The 25103-nt window shown below is 38.9% G+C and overlaps 1 protein-coding gene across 2 annotated transcripts in view; it reads left to right on the plus strand.

The window, feature by feature from the left end:
• Positions 1 to 12998: 12998 nt before the first annotated feature.
• LCOR (ligand dependent nuclear receptor corepressor) overlaps positions 12999 to 25103 on the plus strand; it is a 125968-nt gene continuing 113863 nt past the window's right edge. For both annotated transcript variants that reach the window (XM_082674101.1, XM_082674102.1), the window contains exons 1-2: positions 12999 to 13106; positions 14111 to 14184. The gene's annotated coding sequence lies outside the window, so the exon portion shown is untranslated. The remainder of the gene's footprint in view (positions 13107 to 14110; positions 14185 to 25103) is intronic.

Here is a 25103-nt window from a genome sequence, read left to right on the forward strand (position 1 = left end):
TCAATAATTAAGTAGATTCAATAATTAAGTAGACAGAAAAGAAGCAAAAATATAGCAGATTCAGCAACACTATGAAACTATTTGACTCCATCCCTCCCAACATCAGAATATACACTCTTCTCAGGGGCACATTGAACATTTACCAAGACTAACCATATTCTGGGCCATAAAACAAGTCTCAATAAATTTAAAGGATTCAAATCATACAGTATGGTCTCTGGCTACTACAGAATTAAGTTGGAAATCAACAACAGAAAGATCTACAGAAAAATTGTAATTTTTTGGAAACAAGATAACATGCTTCTAAATAATCCATGGTCAAAGAAGAAATTGAAAGAGAAATTAGAAAGCACTTTGAACTTAATCAAAATGAAAATATAACATACCAATATTTGTGGGAAGCCTCCACAACTATGAGATAATAAATTTCTGTTGTTTACACCACCCAGTCTTGTGGTATTTTGTTATGGCAGCCCTAGCAAACTAATACAAGCCCCAAACTGGAAATAACCTGGATGTCCATCAACAGATAAATGACTAAACAAATTTGGCAAATTTCATCTTAAAGTGATCAAGGTTAGTATCACCCCATGATAAGTCATATTGGTATCATGTGCACCTGACATGATGCCGTGAGAAGAGCACCTCATCTCTGTGGACCTCCTCCCCAAGTCCCATAGCCCCAGTCTAATCATGAGAACACATCAGGCAAACCCAAACGAAGGGATATTATACAAAATACCTGATCAGTACTCTTCAAAAGTTTCAAGGTCATGTGGAGCAAGGAAAGACTGAATAACTGTCACAGAATAGAGGAGACACAATGACTAATTTCACAGTGACATTCTTGATTGGACCCTGGAACAGAAAAAGAACATTAGAGAAAAAACTGCTGAAATCTAAATAAAGTCTGTATTTTAGTTAATAGTATTATTTTAATGTTAATATCTTAGCTTTGACAAATGTACCATGGTCATGCTAACATTAAGGTAAGCTAGATGAAAGGTATTATCTTTGCAACTTTTTTTTTTTTTTTTTTGGCTGCAGAGTCTTAGTTGCAGCATGTGGGATCTTCGTTGCGGACTGTGGACTTCTTAGTTGCGCATGTGAACTCTTAGTTGCAGCATGCATGTGGGATCTAGTTCCCCGACCAGAGATCGAACCTGGGCCCCCTGCATTGGGAGCATGGAGTCTTACCCACTGGACCACCAGGGAAGTCCTGCAACTTTTATGGAAATCTAAAATTATTCCAAAGCAAAAAGTTTATTTTAAAAAATTGTATATATGTAACAGCATTCAAACAATAAGATCCCACTTGGAGTACTGTTAAAAATCAAATATTTAGGAATAAATCTAATGAAAGATATGTGAAAATTCTACATTGAAAACTACACTGTACGATAGAGATCAATTTTTTTTTTTTTGCAGTACGCGGGCCTCTCACTGTTGTGGCCTCTCCCGTTGCGGAGCACAGGCTCTGGACGCACAGGCTCAGCGGCCTAGCCGCTCCACAGCATGTGGGATCTTCCCGGACCAGGGCACGAACCCATGTTCCCTGCATCGACAGGTGGACTCTCAACCACTGTGGTACCAGGGAAGCCCCCTAGAGATCAATTTTTAAAGACTCAAATAAATAGAAGGATAGATCATGTTCATGGATTAGAAGACTCAATATTGTTAAAATATCAATATCCTCAAGTTAATCTGATAATTCAATGCAATCCTAATCAGAACCGCAGCAGGGATTGTGTGTGTGTATGTGTGTGTGTGTAAATCAACAAGCTGATTCTAAAATTCAGATAGACCTCAAAGGGCCAAGAATAGCCAAGGCAATCTTGAAGAAAAATAGCCCCAGATGACTTACACTATCTGACATCAAGACCTATTATAAAGGTATAGCAATTAACACAGTGTGCAAAGAAAGACAAATTGATGAGTGGAATGTAACTGAGATATCAGGAACTGACCCACACATATATGGTCACCTGATTTATGACAAAGATAACACTACAGTAGGGAAAAGATAATATTTTAGTAAATAGTGTCTAGGCAACTGGGTAACAACATGGAAAACAATATATCTTGATCACTACTTCATTCTACACACAAAAATCAATTTCAAGTGGATTGCAGATCTACATATGAAAAATAAAACAATAAAATTCTTAGAAGAGGACATCTCCTTCACCTTGGAGTAGACAAAACTTTTAAAAACAAGACATAAAAGCACTAACCAAAAAGAAAAAATTTGATATATTTGACTATATTAAAATTAAGGACTTCTGTTCAAAAATAAAATACGATTATGAGAATAAAAAGACAATGCACAGAATGGGAGAAGATATTCACAATACCTATATTCTATAGAAGACTCATATTCAGAATACATGAAGAACTTGTATGTAAAAAGCAACTTCATGAGACTTCCCTGGTGGTCCAGTGAGTAAGGCTCTGCACTCCCAGTGCAGGGGCCCGGGTTCGATCTCTGGTTGGGGAAACAGATCCCGCATGCATGCCTCAACTAAGAAGTCTGCATGACGCCACTAAGAAGCCCGAGCCCGCATACCGCAGCTAAAAGATCCTACATGCCGCAATGAAGATCCCGCGTGCTGCAACGAAGATATCTCGTGCTGTGACAAAGACTGGGCGCAGCCAAAATAAATAAATAAATAAATATATTTTTAAAAAATTGGCAACAATGGACATCCTTGAGAGTATCATTCTAAGTGAAGTAAGTCAGAGAAAGACAAATATCATATGATATCACTCATATGTGGAATCTAATTTAAAAAAACTTCATAAATAAGGGATATATAAAGAAATACAAATACCACTTAATAGAAAAACAGGCAAAAGATGAATAAGTATCTTACCAAAAAAAGGACAGAAACGGCCAATAAATATGTGAAAAGGTGCTCAATGTCGTTCATTATCTCCAGAATGGCTACAATGAAAAAGTGAAAAATGCCAGATGCTGGAGCGTCCAAAACACTTCTGCACTGATGGTGAGAGTGTGAATTGATGCAACTATTTTTGGAAAACTATTTGGCAACACCTACTAAAACTAAACATATGCATACTCTATGAACCAGAAATGGTATATAACCATCTTATATACCCAACAAAAATGCACACAGATGTTCACCAAAAGATATATACCAGAAAATTCACTGGAACACTGCTTGTAATAGTCAAATACTGGAAACTATCCAAATGCCCAACAACAGTAAAACACATAAAATTTAAGACATTCGCACAATGAACAGTACTTACCAATGAGATTGAATGGACCACAGACCCATGTAGCAATATAGACGAATCCCATAAGCACAATATTTGGCAAAAGAAGACCCTCCCCAAACTACATACTGTATAATTACAGCTTTTAAGTATAAGAACAATTAAAACTAATCTATGTTGTTATAAGTCAGGATAATAGTTTCCCTTGTAAGAAGGGATATGCAAGGACTGGACCCAAGCTTGACCTAGATGCTCAGTGTGTGAATAGCTGTGTTCAGTTTGTGAAATCAACACACTCTGCACTTCTACTGAGGTAAGAAACAATCCCAGAATTTCAATATTTTGAGAACAACACTTGCTCATGGTATATATTCACTGAAGGTTAGGAGAGTGGTTCAGCTCATCAGAATCACTCAGGGACCCAAGCTGACGGAGTAGCTACCACCTAGAATAACACTCAAATGACCCAGCCTGCAGTCCTATGTATCACTTCTGCTCACAATTAGTTCATTGACTAGAAGGAGTCACATGGTCCCACCCAACCACAAGGGGACTAGGACATGCTTTGCTGTCATGTCCGGAAGTGGAGAGAACCAGAAACATGTGGTAAACATACTGCGCCATATTGTCAGCCAGTATTCTTCTGGAACACACTTTCTAGCAGCTATATGGTAATCTACCAAAGGCAGTCTCATTACATACATAACCAATTCCCTTTGTTGAACATATATTTGGTTCTTTTTCTATTAATAATTGAATATTAAAATTTTGTTCTTTTTGTCCACTGCCTTGTTTAAGAGTCTTCCCATGGGCTTGAACTTCTGCCCTTTTAAGCACCTTGTGAAGATCCTGCAAAAGCTTTCTCTGTTTTGGTGGTACACACCTGCTAACTGCATACATAAGATTTATTTTACAATTCCTTTGTTTTGAAACTTATTTTCCTAGGTTTTATTGCTGTTAATTGTTTCGGGTTTCCCTATTGATGTTACTGATTTAGATGGCTTTAGCCAAGAGGTAGGCATAAATCTCCTACATATATGATCTTCTTCCTAGAAAACTTCTAATGCCTTAAACTTTGAGTATGTTATATTATCAAATGAAAACAAAACAAAATATTAATTACTGTAATATTACATCAAATTTAAATGAATGGGTTCATACGAAGCTGAGTTTACTTATTTTTCTTAACATACAATAGTATGTATTACTGCAATTTTGCAATTCTTATTTTACACACTATGGTATTTTATTAAAATCTACAAATACAAAAGTATTTGTTTGAAAATTTCAGGTATTTAACATTGATGAATCCTAATAACTTAGACAACTCAAGCTCTAAAAAACTTTGGAATACTTAAACCAACCTTCCTTTATAAATGTAGAAAACAAGGGCCAGAGAATTCAGTGATTTGTTGAAGGTCATAAAGCAAATCAATTACCAAAAGAGATATCCAACAAATTTCAAAGGTATAATGATGACTCTGATCCTCACATTTCTGAAAGGGTTATAGATCGAAGAACTGACCAGTAGAGTTTTCCAGAATTAATAGTGTCAGACAATATGAAAGAGCGTTTGTGCAGCAACATTTTTATCTGTTTGGAACACCTAGAGTGTACTGGCATCATTTATGCTGTTTCTAGGAGAGCATCTGTCAAGAAGAATCTGACTGAGAAAATAAAAGCTTTCAGAGAGTGGGGCGGGAGGAGGGAAAAAAAAAAGCTTTCAGAGAGATGTACAGAGTAATTTTCAAGAAGAGTTGTAAGGGAAATTTTTTATGCTAAGGTGACATCAACTGCAAGCAACTTGTGGAACTTGTTTTCTTTTTAAAAAAAATAAATGTGAGGAAAAGATCGAGATGTCATTCATCACTTTAGGGTACTCATTCTCTTTCTTCTGAATATGAAATGTCATCCATCCCATGAATAGATGAATTGTTCCTTGTTTTATGTTGTACTGTATCTACAGTACTTCAAGTCTTCCACAGTGTGTGCCTTGGAATTTGTTACTTCTGCATTTCAGTTGATTTGGGAAGAACTGTTAATTGGATCAATAAGACAATGTTTGAGAAGAAATTATAGACCTGTGCTTCAGACAAAATGATAAGAGTCATAGCATACGTAACCATATAAGTCATTCAGCATAACACAGTTTTAGTGATAAATAACAGTGCTCGAACTTTTGAAAAGGCACTTCAGGGAGAAATCCCAAATAAAAGAATAGTAACAGGATTTTATTTTTGGAAAAGAGTGTGAATTGGTTAGCAGAATTATGAGATATATTCTAATGCTTTTATCACCTTTCAAAAATAACCGTAATGAGTCAGCCCAAGAGCTTTCATGCTCTGAAGATACAGAAATTTCAATAAAATGTAAAACTTCAAAGATTTAGTGGATAAGTATTTGTTAAATGTCAATAGCACAATGTTTAATTTATAGAGACTAAATAACAGGGAAGTTTGACAGCTATTTTTTAATACATACAAAGCCAAGCTAGCATTTACCTTGATCTGTGATGCACTACAGTGAAAAAGATAAGAACCAAGTTATTGGAATCTCCTGAGTTCAAATTCCTTCATCTACCTGTTGTGTCAATTTGAGTAAGGTATTTAAACTCCATGTGCTTTATTTTCCCTGTTTCTAAAACGAGATAAAAAATAGTACCTAACTTGTAGAATTATTTTAAGTATTAAATGAAATAAGGCAGGTAAAGTGCTTAGCTCAGGACTTAGCTTGGAGTCCTCACTCAATAAATAGTGACGACTATTCGTCCTTCTATCATTATTAGTGATAATGTAGCTCCTTTCATTATTCCACAAATTCGTATAAGTTACTCTGATTTTTTTCCTAAACTGATAGGTACTTAAGATGTCTGCATTGTCTTTTTGCAGTAATAATTACTGTATTGTCTGCAAGGAACATAATTAAGATTCATCCACAATGATGAAACTACTCTTTTTTTTTTTTGGCCATGCCGTGAGGCATGCAGGATCTTATTTCCCCGACCAGGGATCGAACCCATTCACGCTGCAGTGGAAGCATGGAGTCTTAACCACTGAACGGCCAGGGAAGTCCCAAAATTACTCTTTTTGATAACCTAGCATTATATCATATATCACATACCGTATATCATATCATATCATAGTCCTATAGGCCAGCATTGAAAGACAATTGTATAAGGAGTGAGCAGACATGAATTCTACACCCAGCTCCATCTGTTCTGCTTCCATCCTTGAAGCTGATCTAAACCTCTAATCACACTGCACTTGCATCTTCAGACACATGTAAATGACCTGGCTTGGGAGTCATATGCATCACTTCTGCTCACAGTTAGTTCATTGACCAGAACAAGTCACCCATTTGTTTGAGTAGCTGACACATAGCAGGCTCTGAATAACCAATCTTTTAAAAGATTAAATGAAAACAAATTAGAGTGGTTACTCAGTAATGAGTTGTTTTTGTTAGATGGGAAAAGTATCAGATATAAACTTTAAAATGCACATTTTGCTGAAGTTCAGCAAGGATATTTAAGTGCTTTTTGTGATTTTACCAAGCTTTACATTTCTTATTTAAATTAAACTTTTCTTTGAGGACTTCCTTTGGTTTTATATACTTTTATTTTGCCTAACTCAGTTGCATTTTATACCTTTTCAGTCTTTAAAAATTGTAACACATTTTCCATGGAAACAACCTTTGTTTGCTACCTAGTTATAAATAACTTCTTTCTGGTGATTCTTTTTTTCTTACAATTACCTAACAAAGACAATGGTGAACTGTTTGTTTTTTCCTGAAAAGCAAATGAACATAGTACTATATACTTAGTTAACTGTAGATCAGCATAGGATATGACTCCGAAGGCTTATGGAAAAACGGCACACTCACTCCTTAAAAGAAATTAAAAAAAATAATGCTAAAGATATTTAAGGTTTATCCCTACATCCTCTTGAAACTGTTTATATCTTAGTCAATTAATTCTATTGTCATTCGGAAAAATACCTCATAAACTTAAATTTGCACATAACATTAGTGGCATACCTCACTCATGCCCACATTCTGATAGCCAGAATGGAGCAGGATTACTGGGTGTAGCAGATACTGTTTTAATGCCCCACTCACATGCTCTTGGACCTTACCATTTTGGTATACAGATACCGAAGACTTCCATTTACCAGCACCTGCATTTCTGTATCTGAGGGCTTTCTGGCTCCTGGAGCCTGTTCTGTCTATGAACAGAATTAATCCTTCCCCCGCACTCAGAGTAGATCTCAACCAATGACTAAGGGGCTTATGTATACTCCAGGTCCCTCACCCTTGAGGTGGGTTTATCTGAGGCACTGTGTCTTAGACTTCCCCAGAGAGATTTATTCCAGTTGCCCACAGTAGCAATTTAAGAATGCATCCTTAACTGTCTTCCTTATTCTTCTGTCTCACTTCCCCACTCCATACTGATGTTTCCTGGAATCATCTCTGAAATAGACTACTCAAATTTAAATTCTTATCTCAGGCTCTAAGACCGTGGATCATGGGATCTACATAGATCTGTATGGCCAGTTTGCTCTCAGGGTAGCTGTACCCATTCACACTCTCACATGTGGTTCCTACTTCTCAATGACATCGACAACTTTTAGATTCATCTCATAGTTTTATTTTTTCTGTGATAACTAGTGAAACCCATTTCTTCCCACACCTGTGGGCCATACGGTATTCATACCTTTGGATTTCCCACTTATGCTCTTTTCCATTTTTCTATTGGGTTACCTATATTTTTCTTGATTTGGAATATTTCCCTGTATATTTTAGATATTAATTCCTTGTTGGTTTTAGATGTTGCAAATATCTTCTAGTCTATCAAGTATCTGTTAAATTCTTGACATAAATCTGTATGTATGGTGTCCTTTATAGACTTAATTTTGATGTAAAAAATACTATATATATTTATTATATATTAAGATATATAATGCTTTTTGAGGGGGTCTGGTTTACAAAGTTATTCCCACACCAAAGCCACAAAGACATTATTCTCCATGATCTCCCTCTTCCTATGCTAGTACCAGAGTAATGCTAGTACCACTCTAGCAGAGTGACTCTCTCCCTGCCACATGTCAGATTGTCTGGAAGCAGAATCTGAGATGGACTTTGGGATGTAAAAGGTTTACTAAAAGTTAGCACCTGTGAAAGGGAGGGGAAGGAAGTAGAATTGGGCAGAGAAAGTAATTGAACTAAGATGCAGGTTGATAAAGCCTCCGGCAACCCAGTGAAACACTTTGGAACAAATACTATTAATCATCAGAGTGTCCTGCATCAGGCTGAAATGGCCAGACTTTTATAGCTCACTTGCCCTCAGTCGCCATATCCTGGCAGCCTTGGAAGGATGTGACCTTGGGCAAGAGAGTTCCCAGCAGATGAGGCTGACCCTGAAGCAGCTGAGAGCTGGAGGCTGTATAGTAGCTGCCCTCCCTGCAGCTGGGCAGTGAGTTCTTCCTCAAAGGAGGATGTAGGCTGTACATCTCCATGTCTAACATACTCTTCTTTGCTCTTCTTTTTAAAAATTGACATCATAATTATTCACAGATCTTTATTTTTCTTTATAAATTCTGGAAGTTTTTTTTTTGTGTTCCTTTAGGAATTTTGGTTGGAATGGCACAGAATGTATGCCATTCAATGTGAGGAGAATTGACATCCACGGGGTAGTGGTGTACCAAGTAGATGACATTTGGGTGGTGGCCAAACAGATGATGCTCTGGAGAAGGAACTGCAGAAGTAACAGGCCAAGGAGGCAGCCAGTGTAATCAGGGGATTGTTAAATACAGAGGGGATCAAGCAAATAATTATATATATGTTGAAATCAATATGAAAAAAAATATATGGGAGCCTGGTTTCACTGTCAAAAGGGGATTTACAAATATAGAGCAGGGAAAGTCTTACAAGTACTCAGAGGTGCTGGATTGGCATCGACTGCATCAGTGTAAACTCACCGCTTTTAAATATATTTAGTAATAGGTTTAGAAATAGAGATAAATATAGGCATACACATACATATATTTCCTAGCTCTGACAGCTGAAAGAACCTAGGCACCATGATACCCCCATAGCAGTAAACACACTGAGAGCCTAGATCTAGCTTTCTGATTACAGAGCCGAGGCAGAGAAAATACAAAATGAGCCTAGAACAACTAGTTGTACCAGAAAGTAAGGAAATGTTTATAGAATGATGGGGATATGCCAACAGGACAAAAAGTCAGCTTGAAGGGACTCCCATTGGCCAAATCTGGGACAATCTGAACATGAAAATAAACAGCTATAGTAAAACATTACAACCTATTGAATGAGATAGGAGTCCACACTGAAATAAATAAGTGAATAAATGAATAAATAAATAAATAAATAGAAGGGAAAACTCTTCCTTATATTAGAATGTTAACTAGTAACTACAGAAGAAATGATGGACTGAGAAAATCACCATTTAATCATAATCACTGTGATGAGTGATTCAGACAGCAATTAATGGATGTTAAGGCTGGTGGGCGAGGTGAGGAACAGAATATTGGCATAATCTCAGAATATCTCCCTACAAAATATTTATCATGTACAAAGGAAATAATGTGATTTTTATGGTGGAAAAGACCACCTGACTAAATGAGCAAAGTTCTCATCACAGTGGTGTGAAGAGTTGACATCATGAGCCCCCAGGGAGATGCAAAGAAGAGCCCAGCCCCATTTCTGTGGTTTTCTTGTAAAAATGTATGTCCTGAGTCTAGTTATGAAGAACAGTAAATGGACCCAGTTGAGGATCTCCTATGGAATGAAAGGCCTGTTCTTTTAAAAACTGTCAAGGTCATAAAAAACAAGGAAAGACAGAAATTGTTCCAGATTCAAGGAGAGTGAAATACATGACAATTAAATTCAATGTAAGTTCCTAGATGGGATTTTGGACCAGAAAAGGAAAAAAGACATCGTTGGACAGAGAGTGAAATTTTAATGGAGTCTGTGTTGTATCAATGTTGATTTCCTGACTTGGAAGTTTATGTAATGGTTATGATGGAGAGCGCCTTTGTTTTGTGGATATACGCACTGGATGTTTAGGGCTGATAGGGTATCAAGTCTATACATTTTTATAAGATTGTTCATAAAAAGACTCAACCAAAACAATGAGACCATATATATAGATACAAACACAGAGTGAAAGCAGATGTGCTAAGATATTATACTTAGGGAATCTAAGTGAAGAGGATATGGGAGTTCTTGCAACTTCTCTGTAATTTGAAATTATTTCAAAATACTTATGGTACATATTCATATTCATATCTATTTATTTATTTGGCCATGCGGCACAGCTTGTGGGATCCTAGTTCCCCAACCAGGGATAGAACCTGGGTCCCAGCAGTGAAAGCGCCGAGTCCTAACCACTGGACTGCCAGGGAATTCCCATACAGATTCATATATAAAATAAACATAAAAACATACGTCCACACAAAAGTTTGTGCACAAATATTCATAGCAGCATTATCTATAATACCCAAAAAGTGAAAACAATCAAAATATCCATTAACTGGAATGGATAGGCAAAACATCATATATCTGTACAATGAAATATTATTTGGCAATAAAAAGGAAGTAGGTATTGATACATGCTACAACGTGGATGAACCTTGAAAATACTGTGTTCGGTGAAAGCAACCAGTCACAAAAGACCACAAGTTGTAGGATTCCATTCATGTGAAATGTCTACAATAAGAAAATTCATAGAAACCAAAAGTAAATTAGCTGTTGCCAGGGGTTGAGGAGAGCAGGGGAAATGAGGAGTGGCTGTTACTTATTTGGGCTTCCAATTCCATACCTCAAATTAGAGAATCTATACCTTATTTTAGAGCTGATCTCTGAAGTCTCTAGGATCCTCTTAATCTATATGTCTGAGACTCGTAAAGAGATTGTGTTGAGGAAGTAATACCCTTGACTTGATGATTTTTAAACAACTTATATGGGGTTATTGGAAAATATATTAATTATTAACTCATTTTAGAGTAGCATGTTGTTCATTTATTTGAAACTTTATGAAACATACTTCCAAAAACCATAGGAACTTGGTTAAAAGCTAGCAAAGACTCAAACGCACCACCTAGCGGTGAAGACAGGAAGCTTCAGATTGGTGATACTAGACGTCTTGCCATCACACGCGCAGGACGGCTGCCCTTAGTAATCTTTTATCTTGAATTTGTCCTGTCCCCTCATCACTCAGGATAGTTTCACGTACACAGAAACCCAATACTTCCGGACTTAATAGTTTGTTCATTTGACGTACTTTTAATCCAACGAAATATTGTTGACTTCTGAGAATTGTGGGAAAATCATTGGTTTTAAGATTTGCGGGGCTGAAGGTGCCTTTCTATTCATAAACCTCAAACCCCTCCTACCTAAGAGCCCCACCTAGTCTATCTCTTTGTGGATGGACACGCCACTCCACAAGCGCCTGGTTCAGAGAACCAGGACCACTGCCTTTGAAAAGACAAAAATCTATACTCCAATGGGATCCTTGATGTCAAGTATTTAACGACTTTTGTTTTACCTACTACAGAAATTAAAATTGTCTTCAAATTTAAATTTAAATATCTAAAAGCAGGAACGCACCATCCTTAATCTTAAACCCCAAAAGCAGGAAAGAGGTCAGAATCCTAGGGTACTGGGCCTATTGGTAAAGAGGGGTCTATGTTGTTTTTTCCTTTGGTTTTGCATTCCACTCCCGTTCCTCCTGCCCCCGCACTTTCTCTTTTCCTTTTTCACTCCATCTTTTTTCTCTCTTTTCTCTTTCTCTCCCAAATAACAGTCAAGTAATTAAAATCAGCACCATGTTTAAATGGAACAGGTAGTGCCCTGCACAGGGTGATTTAATTATCCCAGGTTTTCACCTGAAAATCCTCTTGCCATCGAAAATATTTCTCTTCGAGTTCTTTCCTGAAATATTAAGCTAATTTCCAACACTCTGCTTTAATTATTGTTAATTAAGCCTTCTTTCGAAATATCATTCTCACTTTAGCACAATTTTTTAAAACCCCTTTCGACACAACACAGGAGGGCTTCTGAATACACCAATTTTAGAATTTTGCCTGTGATCAGCGTTGCTAATAGAAATCTCCTGGTTTTTAAATATTAACTTAAAACATTTGATTTCAATTTTTTACTGGGTTTACGAATGCCGGCTGCCTTTCAATGACTTAAAATGTAGCCTCACCTTTGAAAACTCTAGGGCTCAGTGCCTCCACGGGCATCCAGGCATTTATTCTTAATTCTGCTTCTTAAATAGGCTCCGGGGAGGAGCGGTTTCGATCTAGAAGTTCAGGGAAGCAGTTACCACAGAACTTGCAACAGTTGGTGTCAGGCGATAGGCAGGTTGGAAGTGATAAATGGGGCTGGTTTAAGAAACAAAAAGCCCCGGGAAGGGAAAGGAAGGGACAGCCGTGGCCTTAGGGGCTGTCAGCACGGGACCGGCGGGGCCCAGCTCCGGCCGCTGGAAGGCGCCTTCTGGAAGGCCAGAAGCGGCAGCGGCCGCGGAGACCGCAAGCCGGGAGATCGCGCACTGCTGAGTGCGGGACGGGCGCGCGCCCAAGCCGCCCCCCCGGCCACGCCGGGGCCAACGCGAGGTGAGGCCGGCCCTGCCCCCGCGCCGCCCCCGGCGGGAGGTGCGACGCCCAGGCCGCGGGTGCGTGCGCGGCCCCGGGCGACGCGGCTGGGCGTGCGCGGGGCCGCGGCGGAGGCAGGGCCGGGCGGGCGGCAGAAGATGGCGAGGGTGTGTAGGCGGCAGCAATGCTCCGTTGAGAGACGCGGCTTTCGGCAAGAACTGGACTCCTGGCGCCACAAGCTCATTCACTGTGTAGGTGAGACCCTCCCCCGGCTGCCTCCGGCTCTCGGGCCACCCCGCCGCCGGCCGCCCGGAACGAGGGAGGGAGCCGGGAGAGAGCAATTGCTGCTCCGGCCCGCCCGCCCTCTTAGGTTTGGGCGTCCCCCTCCCCCACCCCCCGGAGTGCGGGCGCGCGCGACCTCCGGGCGGGCTCCCCGTGCTCGGGCCTGAGCGCGCGCGGGGGCCCCTCCCCTCCGCGCGCCCTCGCCGGGGCGGGCTCTCGGGCGGGAGCGCGTGCTCCTCTTCTCCTCCTTCCTTCCCTCCCATCTTCCCTCCCTCCCTCCAGGCCCGGCGCCGCAGCTGGCTTATTGTGGAGGCTTGCCGTGCGCCGCTGCCACTGGCAGCGCCGGTGCCGCAGAGCCCAACGCGAGAGCTGGGGACGTGCGTGGCCGCGGCTCGACCCCCTGGCTCCTCTCTGGCGGGCGCCTTCCGCGTCGCACGCCGCCCCTCCCCCACGTGCCGCGGCGGCGCGCGCTCCTGCGTGCACGGGCGGCGGGCGGGCGCCCGGCGCTCGGGCGTGTGCGAGGCGTGAGGTGGAGATGGGGGCGGAGGGAGCCGGAGCTGTCACAGGCCCCGGGTCCGCCTGACCGAGCCAAGTGGGGTGTCATGGCCGCGGGGGGCAGCGGCTGCACTTCCTCTGCGGGCGGCGGCGGCGGCAGCGGCCGGGGAGTTAATCCTCGACGCTCGGGTCGGTGTGTGTGTATTTGTGTTCGGTGTGTGCGCGGCGGGAGGAAGGGGGGTGGGACCGGGTCCGACCGGGAAGCCGGAGCAGGGGTCGTTCTTGTCTTCTCCTGGGGGATTTTCCGGAGCCGCCGCCTCGCCGAGAGCCTCGTCCGCCGCCCGCCTCCCGGACCTCAGGCCGCCTCGGGTGGCTTTTTCCGTGCGGGCAGGAGGGAGTGTGGACGGGGTCGCCCCGGGAGGGGCTGGGCGGCCGAGCTGCGCCTCTCACACTGTGTGTTTTGTCTGTTTTTCTCTCCCAAGGTCCCGTTTCCCTCTGTGCGGCGGCCGGCGGGACCATAAGGGCTTAACTCATATATTTAACCCCCCTCCAAAAAGTAAGTGGCCCGTGTGGTGTCTCCGCTCCGCCCGCCGCCCCCTAGCCCCAGTCCGTCCTGTGTCTGACTCTCCTGTGCTCCAGCATTGTTATTTCCCCATCTTTGCTTCGGTGCTGCTGATGTGTGGGGAAATGTCTCTTGTCGTCCTCCGTCCCCCACGCCCAGTCCTCGGGGAGGCCCAGAATTCCAAACCGCCCCCCATCCCCCCTGTGGGGAATGATCTTGGTCTTCCCAACAGAATCTAGGAGATTCTTTCCGTTCGCTTGGGCCCCTCATCCCCTCCTTCCCGACAGGGTTTCGTTGGAAGGAATTATGCAAATCCTGCTTTCTGGTGTCCATTCAGCGGCAATTTCATGCGGTGAGAAGTTCTCTTTGTTGTGCGAGGGGGAGAACAGACACTGATTTAATAGACATATCTGTTGGGGGGAAGGGTAGAGGGGGTGTGGAGAAGCTCAGTTTGGAAGAATTACAGCACTTGGTAGCTCAGTGTCTTTGTGTTTGAGCTTTCTGGCTTGACAGGAGGGTATGCCCTTTACAATGTCCCACAAGGGATATTTTCTATAATAGATTAAAAAACAGAACTGAAACTTTAAACAAGTGAAAAATAAGGTAACCTTTAGTTAGAGAATATAAACCTTTCCATTTCTGCGGTGTTTCATTATGAAAATGTATGTGAATTTTGTTAAGGGTTTAGACCGTACTATCAAAATTAATACAGGCAACAATGCTTTACAGTATCTGATATCACTTTGGTTGTCCACAGGTTAAAAGTATATTTTAAAACATATACTTGTGTAAATAATAAAAGTATGAATGCGTTTTTTGGTGTAATTTGTCTTGTGGATATATTTGAAAATTTGCCTCCTGCCAATCCCAGCCCAGCTCTGCCGTCCAGGAATCAGCCTTTTGGTTATTAGTTATCATGCCGTCCAGGAATCAGCCTTTTGGTTATTAGTTATCATTTACTCTGCTCTGTCTCTGCTTGTTTTATTCTTTGAAACCTATCTTAGGTTTGCTAAAATGTTACATCAGCTTTAGCACTTATTGAATTATGTGTTATTTGTAACTATCATATGAGACCTTATAAGGCATGTAGAGGTTTTGAGAATCATGAAATTAATGAGTTTTCAGAATTGTAAGTTAATACAAAATCCTGAAATTATTTCGAAGAATTTTTAGTTCTTGTATTTGTTTCACTTTTTTAATGATTGGTCTTTTTTTTTCAGTAGGGCTTTTTAGTTTTTAAAAGATTTTGAAATTGAAAACTATAACCCTATAGATTTCTTAAATTACTGTTGCTTTAGTTTAGATGGTTGTTTATCTTATTCTGATTCTTTTTGCTTTGAATCCTTGCCTTTTGCCTCAGGCCCCCTTTTTATCAGTCATTGCTTAGTGTTAGTGGCGAGTTACTGCTGCTTGACAAGACATTTTTGTTTTTTGATTTTGGGTTTTTTTTTTTTTAACTAATAAAATCCTTCTGTAAGTATCTGAATTGAATATCAAATTTTAGATTCTTTTTTTGAGGGAGAATTTTAATCTAGTAATCAGTTTTCTTTAAAAGCATTCTGTTAACTCCAAATATCCACTTTCGAGGTAGTAAAGTTCAGGAGATTATTTAGAGTCCAGAGTGCAGATCAGTATTTTAGTCTGAGCAGTAATATATAGTTGATAGTCTCCCAACTAAAATCAGTTGCGTCTCATATTTTCTCTTCTATTGTATGTAATTTTGTTCTTTAGGAAAAGAGTTCTAAGTAAGTCAAATATAGTGTTAACTTTCTATATATAGAGCGGTGGCAATGGTTCTTATTTATGTATAATCCAAAAGGCAACTCTGTTTGTCACTAGCAAATGTAATAATTTCTCTTTTATTTTAATGGATTGGTTCTGAACAGTTAACCTTCTATTTGATTCTCTTTACTGATTATCTTAATACTTTAGGGTCATTTGGTTCCGAAGTAATACTTAATTTATAGCAGTCTTTGGATTGAAAGTGAATTCTCACTCATTTCCAAAATCTAATACTCCATTCTACTTTATTTTTTGGAGGGGGTTGAGGGTCAGGACTGTAGAGGTGGAAGTGAAGGTGTTTGTGTTTCCATTATTAGGTTTTAGTCGAATTGGAGTTAGCAGGTTCAGGCAGTGATTATGATCAAGATGGATATTTGGTAACCAGGTGATTATTGAGTCCTCTGGGACTAGAATGATATTCCATTCTGGGAAGATGGAGGTTCTCTCTGTTGCCTAATATGATGTAACCTATTGCTTGGCTGCTCCTCATCTTTGCTATATTCTCGAAAAGCCCTTCACAACATAGGGGAAGTTGTGATTATTTCAGCTTAGCTCTAACTTGGTGGAAAAAGGATAGCAGGATGAGTCTCTGACTTAACAGAGAGTTATTTCAAATTGCCCTAATTCCCTCAAATATGCTTATAGCTGGAGCAGTTCTAGGAAGCATCTGAATAATGCCATTTTTTTTAGCCTTATGGGGTTACACAGGATGGCCTGGAATTCCTTCCAGAGTGAGAATTAGGTATTCAATGTCTGTGGGGACTTGCCACTTCTGAGTACTTGCCTAATCACTTAGCTGCTTGTACTAGTGCTGTTTTTAGGATCGAAAGGCAGTTAGGTAAGTACATAATTACTTTATTTAAATATTTATTAAGCATCTGTCTTGTATTAGTCACTGTGGGCAAACAAAGATATTGGGGAAGCTGCCTTAACATTCAAGAACTTTTATTAGTCCTTAGAAAAAATATAGTGTATTCAGTAGAAGGCAAAATGTGCCATACGATAGTGAAAGCAAGTGCTGGGGGGTGTTTGGAAGTGAAATAAATCACTTGAGATGATAAAGAAAGGCTTCATGAAGAAGGTGGTGGATTTTTGCTTCATTCTGATGAAAATGGAGAAGGCATTCCTGTCACGTGAAACAAATAAGCAAAAGTACAAAAGGACAAGAGTGAGTTGTCTGTTTAAACTGCAGTCCAAGATTGGTGTAGGAAATGTATAGGTGATAAGTTTGCAGAGATAGATTGTTGGATTTTCTAATGCAGGTTAAAAAGTGGAGTCTCTTTGTTAGGCACTTGGGGTTTGCAACACACCTGTCTCCTTAGCTCAGGAGAAGAATGTTTCCTTTATTTAAGGATTCCATTGTAAAATTCTACAATAATGATGTTGGTTGTTTTTTTAAATCACCTTGGCAGAGACAATATTGTTATCCACAGCAGTGTCTCTTCTAAGTAAGCTCATTTGGAGGTTGTACCTTATTCCATTGCACAAAACTCATTTTCGAAGTTGCCTAAAATCAGTGGCATATTCATTCATTGAGTCCCCTTAGTTTTGAGAAATTTTCATCCTTTAGAGGTTGGATTTGGTATTTGGAAACAGAAAAGAATATTTTCTGCCACAATAAAGGTATATATAAAATAATGAGATTGGTATTTTTTCCTGCCTTGCAAACTGGCTCTGAAAGCTCAGCAGAGGGGCTTGATTTGTTTTGATGTGCCTCTGAACTTCTCTCTTGATTCGTATTTCCTTTACGTCCACCTGTCTGCTGAATGGAATCTGGATATTGGGTAGATGTGAGTAAACAAAGCTGTTATTTTTTGTAGTTTCAAGTTAAAGACTTGCCATTACTACCCTCCAAATTATCTTTACTCTATTTGCAAATATTTTAAAAAATCTTTTTACTGTTAGTTATACTTGCACATTGTTTTTGGGATAATCCCAGTGTGAAATATTTGCTAATTTTATTGACTGTCTCTTGTATGTAGAAAGTATCCCAAGTCCAGTGGTCCATACCCTGAATTTTTTCTTTTTTTAATTGAGATATCATGTATATACCAGAAAATTCACCCTTTTAATTCATACAATTCAGTTGTTTTTAGTTTATTCACAAGGTTGTGCAAATATCACTAATTCTCGAACACTTTCATATCCAAAAAAGAAACCCTATACTCATTAGAAGTCATTTTGCATTTCTCCTATGACCCAGTCCTTGGTAACCCCTAATCTACCTCTGTTTCTGTGGATTTGCCTGTTCTGGACAGTTCATATAAATGTAATATTATAATATGTGGCCTTTTGTGTCTGGCTTCTTAGCATGTTTTCAGAATTCATCCATGTACTGGCATATATCAGCACTTTATTGCTTTTTTTGGCTAACTAATATTGCATTGTATGGACATACTATATTTTGTACATCCATTCATCAGGTGTCAGACGTTTGAGTTGTTTCCACTTTTTGCCTATTATGGAGAAGCTGCTGTGAACTTAAGCAGCATTATTCCTGTGGACGTTTATCTTTTCTTCTTTTGGGTACGTACTTCAGAGTGAACTTGCTGGGTCATATAGTAACTTTTAATGTTGAGGAACTGCCAAACTGTTTTCTAAAGCGGCTGTAGTATTTTACATTCCCACCAGCGGTGTAGGAGGATTTCAGTTTCTCCACACCCTTGCCAACACTTGTTACTGTCTGTCTTTTTGGTTATAACCATTCTAGTGGGTAGGTATGAACTGGTATCTCATTGTTGTTTTGATTTGCATTTCCCTAATGACCATTGATGTTGAGCATCTTTTCATTTGCTTGTTGGCCACTTGTATATTTTCTTTGGAGAAACGTCTCTTCAGATCCCTAGCCTATTTTTTAAGTTGAGTTGTCTTTTTATTGTTGAGTTGTAGTGTATATTCTGGATACTAGACCCACATCAGTATATGATTTGCAAAAGTTTTTTTCTTATCGTACCCTCAATTTGAGAGTAGTTAGATCAGAAGATAATCTGCAGCATTATTCCTGTGAAGGGAATAATGGATGTTGTAATGGAGTGATCAGAATGAACCAGAATTACTCAGGAAAGGCTTCCTTAAACATCCTTTTCCATGAATTATTAAAATTGTTATTTGATGGAGTTTTGTAATAACACAGATATACTTTACTATCCAAATCTTCTAAGTTTTTGCCTTTTTTTTTTTTTAGTGAGGGTTCATATTTCAAGTTCAAATAATATGGCAAACCATGTTATTTGAATCTTTTCTACACCTGAGTTTTGGATAGTATATAACCAAGGTTTGGGTGGAGAAGGATATCTTTTCTCTGTATAGACATTTTGTCTGAATCTATTCTGTGTCTAGTGTTCATGGTGTTACCATCTTATATCTGCACAGCACATTTTATATTTTTTTAGAAAACTTTCACATTATTTTATTGTCTTTATTTAGAAATGTAGAAAATTAAAAATGGGTATTAAAAAACTATTGGTCAGTTGGGAAACATTGAGTAATAACTCTTGTTAAAGTAATAAGGGGATTTCCTTTAGCATAAATGCTTCCCTCTTATCCACAGAAATAATTTTATGATATTTTAATGTTTGAAATAGTTAACCTAACTTCTCAGGTAAAAGTAGAATACAGAGCTGAACTTCTCCAGAAAGACTTTTTAATTTAATTTGCTTCAATTGCTGTATGAAATTACATAGTAGTTTTCTACCTCTATTAATGATGGTACACATCAAGACTAACTTTTTGGGTTAGAAGCTGTGAATACCAGTATTATTTCCCATGAGAATTATTATTATTGGAAAAACTGTTGTAGGATGAACATTTTCATTTTCGTTGTTAATAATAGTCTGTGACTGTTATTTGGTCTCATGATTAGCTTATTTTTCATAAGCTCTGAGTCATTTTATTATCATCATTATTAATACCTGATTATTGTATATTTTTTTTCTTATTAGTTGACTTTTTAGAGATTTCCAGAGGGTAAAGGCATGTTCTCCCTCTCCTAAGCTGCCAATATAAAGGGGAAGAAAAACTAATTTAAAAGGATCTACAGGGCTTCCCTGGTGGTGCAGTGGTTGAGAGTCCGCCTGCCGATGCAGGGGACACGGGTTCGTGCCCCAGTCTGGGAAGATCCCACATGCTGCGGAGCGGCTGGGCCCGTGAGCCATGGCCACTGAGCCTGCGCGTCCAGACCCTGTGCTCCGCAAGGGGAGAGGCCACAACAGTGAGGCCCGCGTACTGCCAAAAAAAAAATGGATCTACAGGTTGTGTGTTGCTTGGTAAAAGAAAATCCCACATCTGCAAATGTGAATGTACTACAAAAAATGTATTTTATGTTACAACAGAATTCATCTCTGATTTAATATAAGAAACATGCTCCACTAGTACATGTAGAATTATTATTGGTTTATACAAATTTCAAAAATAAGTGTACCATGTGTGTAGAGGAAGGAATTGTTGAATTTGTTAAATTGAGGCATGCTTATGTTCAGTTTGATCTCTTGTTTTTCATGTATTTTTTATTGTCCCCAATGCATGGGTATTTTTCTTTTTAATTAATTTATTTTTGGCTGCATTGGGTCTTCATTGCGGTGCACGGGCTTCTCATTGCAGTGGCTTATTGCAGAGCACGGCCTCTAGACGCATGGGCTTCAGTAGTTGTGGCACACGGGCTCAGTAGTTGTGGCTTGTGGGCTTTAGAGCGCAGGCTTAGTAGCTGTGGTGCATGGGCTTACTTACTCTGCAGCATGTGAGATCTTCCCGGACCAGGGATCAAACCCAGGTCCCTTGCATTGGCAGGCGGATTCTTTTTTTTTTTTTTTTTTTAACTTCTTTATTGGGGTATAATTGCTTTACAATGATGTGTTAGTTTCTGCTTTATAACAAAGTGAATCAGTTATACATATGTTCCCATATCTCTTCCCTCTTGCATCTCCCTCCCTCCCACCCTCCCTATCCCACCCCTCCAGGTGGTCACAAAGCACTGAGCTGATCTCCCTGTGCTATGCTGCTGCTTCCCACTAGCTATCTGTTTTACGTTTGGTAGTGTATATATGTCCATGCCTCTCTCTCGCTTTGTCACAGCTCACCCTTCCCCCTCCCCGTATCCTCAAGTCCGTTCTCTAGTAAGTCTGTGTCTTTATTCCTGTCTTACCTCTAGGTTCTTCATGACCTTTTTTTTCCTTAAATTCCATATATGTGTGTTAGCATACGGTATTTGTCTTTCTCCTTCTGACTTACTTCACTCTGTATGACAGACTCTAGGTCTATCCACCTCATTACAAATAGCTCAATTTCGTTTCTTTTTATGGCTGAGTAATATTCCATTGTATATATGTGCCACATCTTCTTTATCCATTCATCCAATGATGGACACTTAGGTTGTTTCCACATCTTCTTTATCCATTCATCCAATGATGGACACTTAGGTTGTTTCCATCTCCAGGCTATTGTAAATAGAGCTGCAGTGAACATTTTGGTACATGACCCTTTTTGAATTATGGTTTTCTCAGGGTATATGCCCAGTAGTGGGATTGCTGGGTCATATGGTAGTTCTATTTGTAGTTTTTTAAGGAACCTCCATACTGTTCTCCATAGTGGCTGTACCAATTCACATTCCCACCAGCAGTGCAAGAGTGTTCCCTTTTCTCCACACCCTCTCCAGCATTTACTGTTTCTAGATTTTTTGATGATGGCCATTCTGACTGGTGTGAGATGATATCTCATTGTAGTTTTGATTTGCATTTCTCTAATGATTAATGATGTTGAGCCTTCTTTCATGTGTTTGTTGGCAGTCTGTATATCTTCTTTGGAGAAATGTCTATTTAGGTCTTCTGGCAGGCAGATTCTTAACCACTGCACCACCAGGGAAGTCCCAATGCATTGGTATTTATGGGCTTTTACCTGAATGCTCCCCTTCCTCTCAGTCAATGTAGGCATATTTTCTAAGTCATTTGTAGGTATTTTCCTCTATACCTATCCACAGGATATTCTCCTGTTCTGTTTTACCTATCTTTCCATCTTTTAGGTGCATGATTTATCAAAAGTAGAAGGGATGCTAGAACTTGTCTTTTTGTCCAACCATATTAAAGGGAAAAAGAATTTTTAAAAAAATCTTTCATTTTTGAAAACTTCAAACATACACAAAAGTAGAAAGAATAGTATAGTGAACATCCAGCTACATCAACGAATGGCTGTTATTCATTCCCACAAGATTATTTTGAAGCAAATCCCAGACATAATATTTAGTATTGAATCTTTTTGCAACCTGCTTGTATAATATCATCTCCTTCTTCCCACCTCCCATCCCCATCAAGTGGTTCATAAATTTAAAGAAATGAGATATTATCTAAATATGGAGAAGACTGGTGGTGGTTTTGTCTTATTAATGTTTCTTAAGAGCTATCATATGTTGGGTATTTACTATGTGCCAGACAAGAGCCCTTTGATGTTAATATCTGTTTTACAGGTGGAAAAACGGAATTTGGAAAGATTAAGGGTTTCATTTATGATCACTCAGCTAAAGAGTGGTAGACCTGGGATGGGAATTCAAAAGCCTGTGCTATAAAAAATTAAAGCATACGCCCTTTTTTTAGACTTTCTTATTTGGTTCCACCAAGTTGCCTTTTCTTTCTTTGTTCCCTACTACTGATGGCTTACTCAATTTCTATTACAGTAAAGAATTCTACTCATAATATTATCATAAATGGTAGCATAATTCTTTCAATACCCTGGCCTAAAATGTCTTGCCCTCTTCTCTTCAGTGCTACGGTCTAGTTTGTCTATCTTTTTTCTTCTCAAATTTTTAGTTTTGTCAGAGCTAAGTAGGTTTGAGCTGACTGCTTCCACTGGCTTAAGTTTTCCTTCATACATTGCTAGACTGGCCTTTCTTCACCATTGGCTGAGATCTGAGCATAGATTTTGAAGAGGAAAGATAGCAAAGGATATCCAGGTGATCCTGGGCCTTAAGCTTGGTGAGCCTTCCACGTGGACCAGCTTAGTTGACAGAGCACTTTGAAATTTGTAACAAAAGCATTGTAGTAACAGTGTGTTGTTACCTGGCCTTTCCTTCTATTCATATCCTTCCCAGAGACCTCAGGTGTGGACAGAGGGGCAAACAGGGTAAAGCAGATTGATGTCAAGATTCAGGATTCCTGGATTTTAGTCAAATGCTTTTTGAGTTCTAACTTCCTATGACTTAGATTTGGCTCTTGGTTATAAATGTTTCAAAACATGTGATGGAAAGCGAAGTTGCTGAGTAGTGTATAATTGCTGAGAAGGGGAGGGAGCAATTTGGCAGATTTTTTAAAAGATACGCTAGTTTGGTAATTCAAGAATCACCCGTATCAGACTAATGCTACCTTAGTAGATACAGGAAGATGTGACAAAGGTAAGTGGGAGAAATTCCCATCAAAATAAAATGGGAAGCTCTTTGCCTTCACTGAGAATAAAAAGTGAGAGGAACATAAATATCTGTGAATATGTGCCTGTGTTGAAATGTGGCTTTTTCATTGCATGGTTAATGATATAAACACTAATCTTGTCATATGTGTTAGGTTATGTGAATTTTCATTCAGCTAGTAAGGAAACTGATGAAGTTTATCTTGTATAAATGGGCATTGATTTAATTTATTTGATCACAATAAAATGATACTTTAATTATTTTAAAAAAAGAAGTCCATAAATCTTTGGGAATAGTTATTGAAAAAAACCTTTAAGCTGGTCATTTTTCTGAGTGTTTAATGTAATTAACACATCTTTTAAAAATGATTTAGTTAATATACTCCTATGTAAAATGATCAGTGTGTTAATATTTTACTTATTGTTTATCTATTGGAAACCTAACAATTATGCTTAGCAGTATTTTTATAATACTTAATATGTTAGATACCCTATCTAGAGCTGGTTTTTGTTCTGGAAAGAGAATACATCAGGATAAAAATAATGAAATAATATGGATTAATTTCTAACAATTTTTTGAGAGGTACTGAAGTTTTGCTGTATGACTTTTTCAAAAGAAAAGCAGGTATGATTAAAGTGATAAGGCTGTGTACCATGTGAGACTTGTACAACCAATATTTATTTGTATATACATATATTTTCTATGCATAGATTTTTACTGTGGAGTATTTACTAAAATAGATTTTGGCGTGTTAAAATAAACAGGCATGTACAGAGAGTCAAATCCATATAGTCTCTTGATAACCATTTCAAGACCCATGGCTTGTGGCTGCAATCTTATCTAAAAGATAACATTCCCTTTGTCCCCTTTCTCCTTAGGCAAAGAACTTCCGTTTAATTTTCATGTAACATATCCAAATCAAAGATTGTTTTATTTTATTGGTGATAGGCAAAGGTAAATTCATAAATGGGGTAAAGATAAAGAAGAGAAACTAGAATTTTCCACAGTAAGTGAGAAGACTTTAGGTAGGAATTATAAGAAGCTGTAAACCTATGTGGGACTTAATTTTTGTAAAAAATAAGTAGGCCACATAAGTGATAGTCCAACCTGAATGAGTTGTTTTGGTCAAGACTGTTAAACTATTAAGAAGATTGAATTATCCACAGATTTTGATCTTTTAAAACCAAGGGAATGTAAATTAATGGAGAAGAGTATTCTGATATAATTACATTGATAAAAAATGAGCTGACATTGTGGTAAAGACAAGGAACCAGAGGTGTTGATAACCCAGACAATTTTTGCCTTTTTTTCCCCTTTTCCTGAGAACTTAAACTTTATTTTGGAAAAAGTGGAAGGTTTGTTATTGTTAAATGATTAATAAATATTTTTGTATTTATGTTACTACTTGATAGGAATTATTTGTTAAAACTATACGAAGATGTCTAGGTAAAATACCTTTAGATATTGCTCTACCTAAGTCAGCCAGTCCACATTTTGTCAGATATTCTTTAGCAAGTAATCCAGAGGAGATCAACTGATTTGAGGAATATGAGTGTATATCCAGTTATAAGCAGAAAAGAAGGTAAAGAATAAAGGCTATATTAAGAAACAGGAGGGATCTGTTGTCAAGTCATGCTGCTGCTAATGTCTGGTTTCTGTGACTTAAGAACAGAAGTGTAAGTAATGATGGTAATGATGTTGTTACATATAACTGGATTGTGAAATAAGCAGCACACTTTATTTT

This window comes from Grampus griseus (assembly GCF_964374135.1).
Source record: "Grampus griseus genome assembly, chromosome: 16".
NCBI classification, from domain to species: domain Eukaryota; kingdom Metazoa; phylum Chordata; class Mammalia; order Artiodactyla; family Delphinidae; genus Grampus; species Grampus griseus.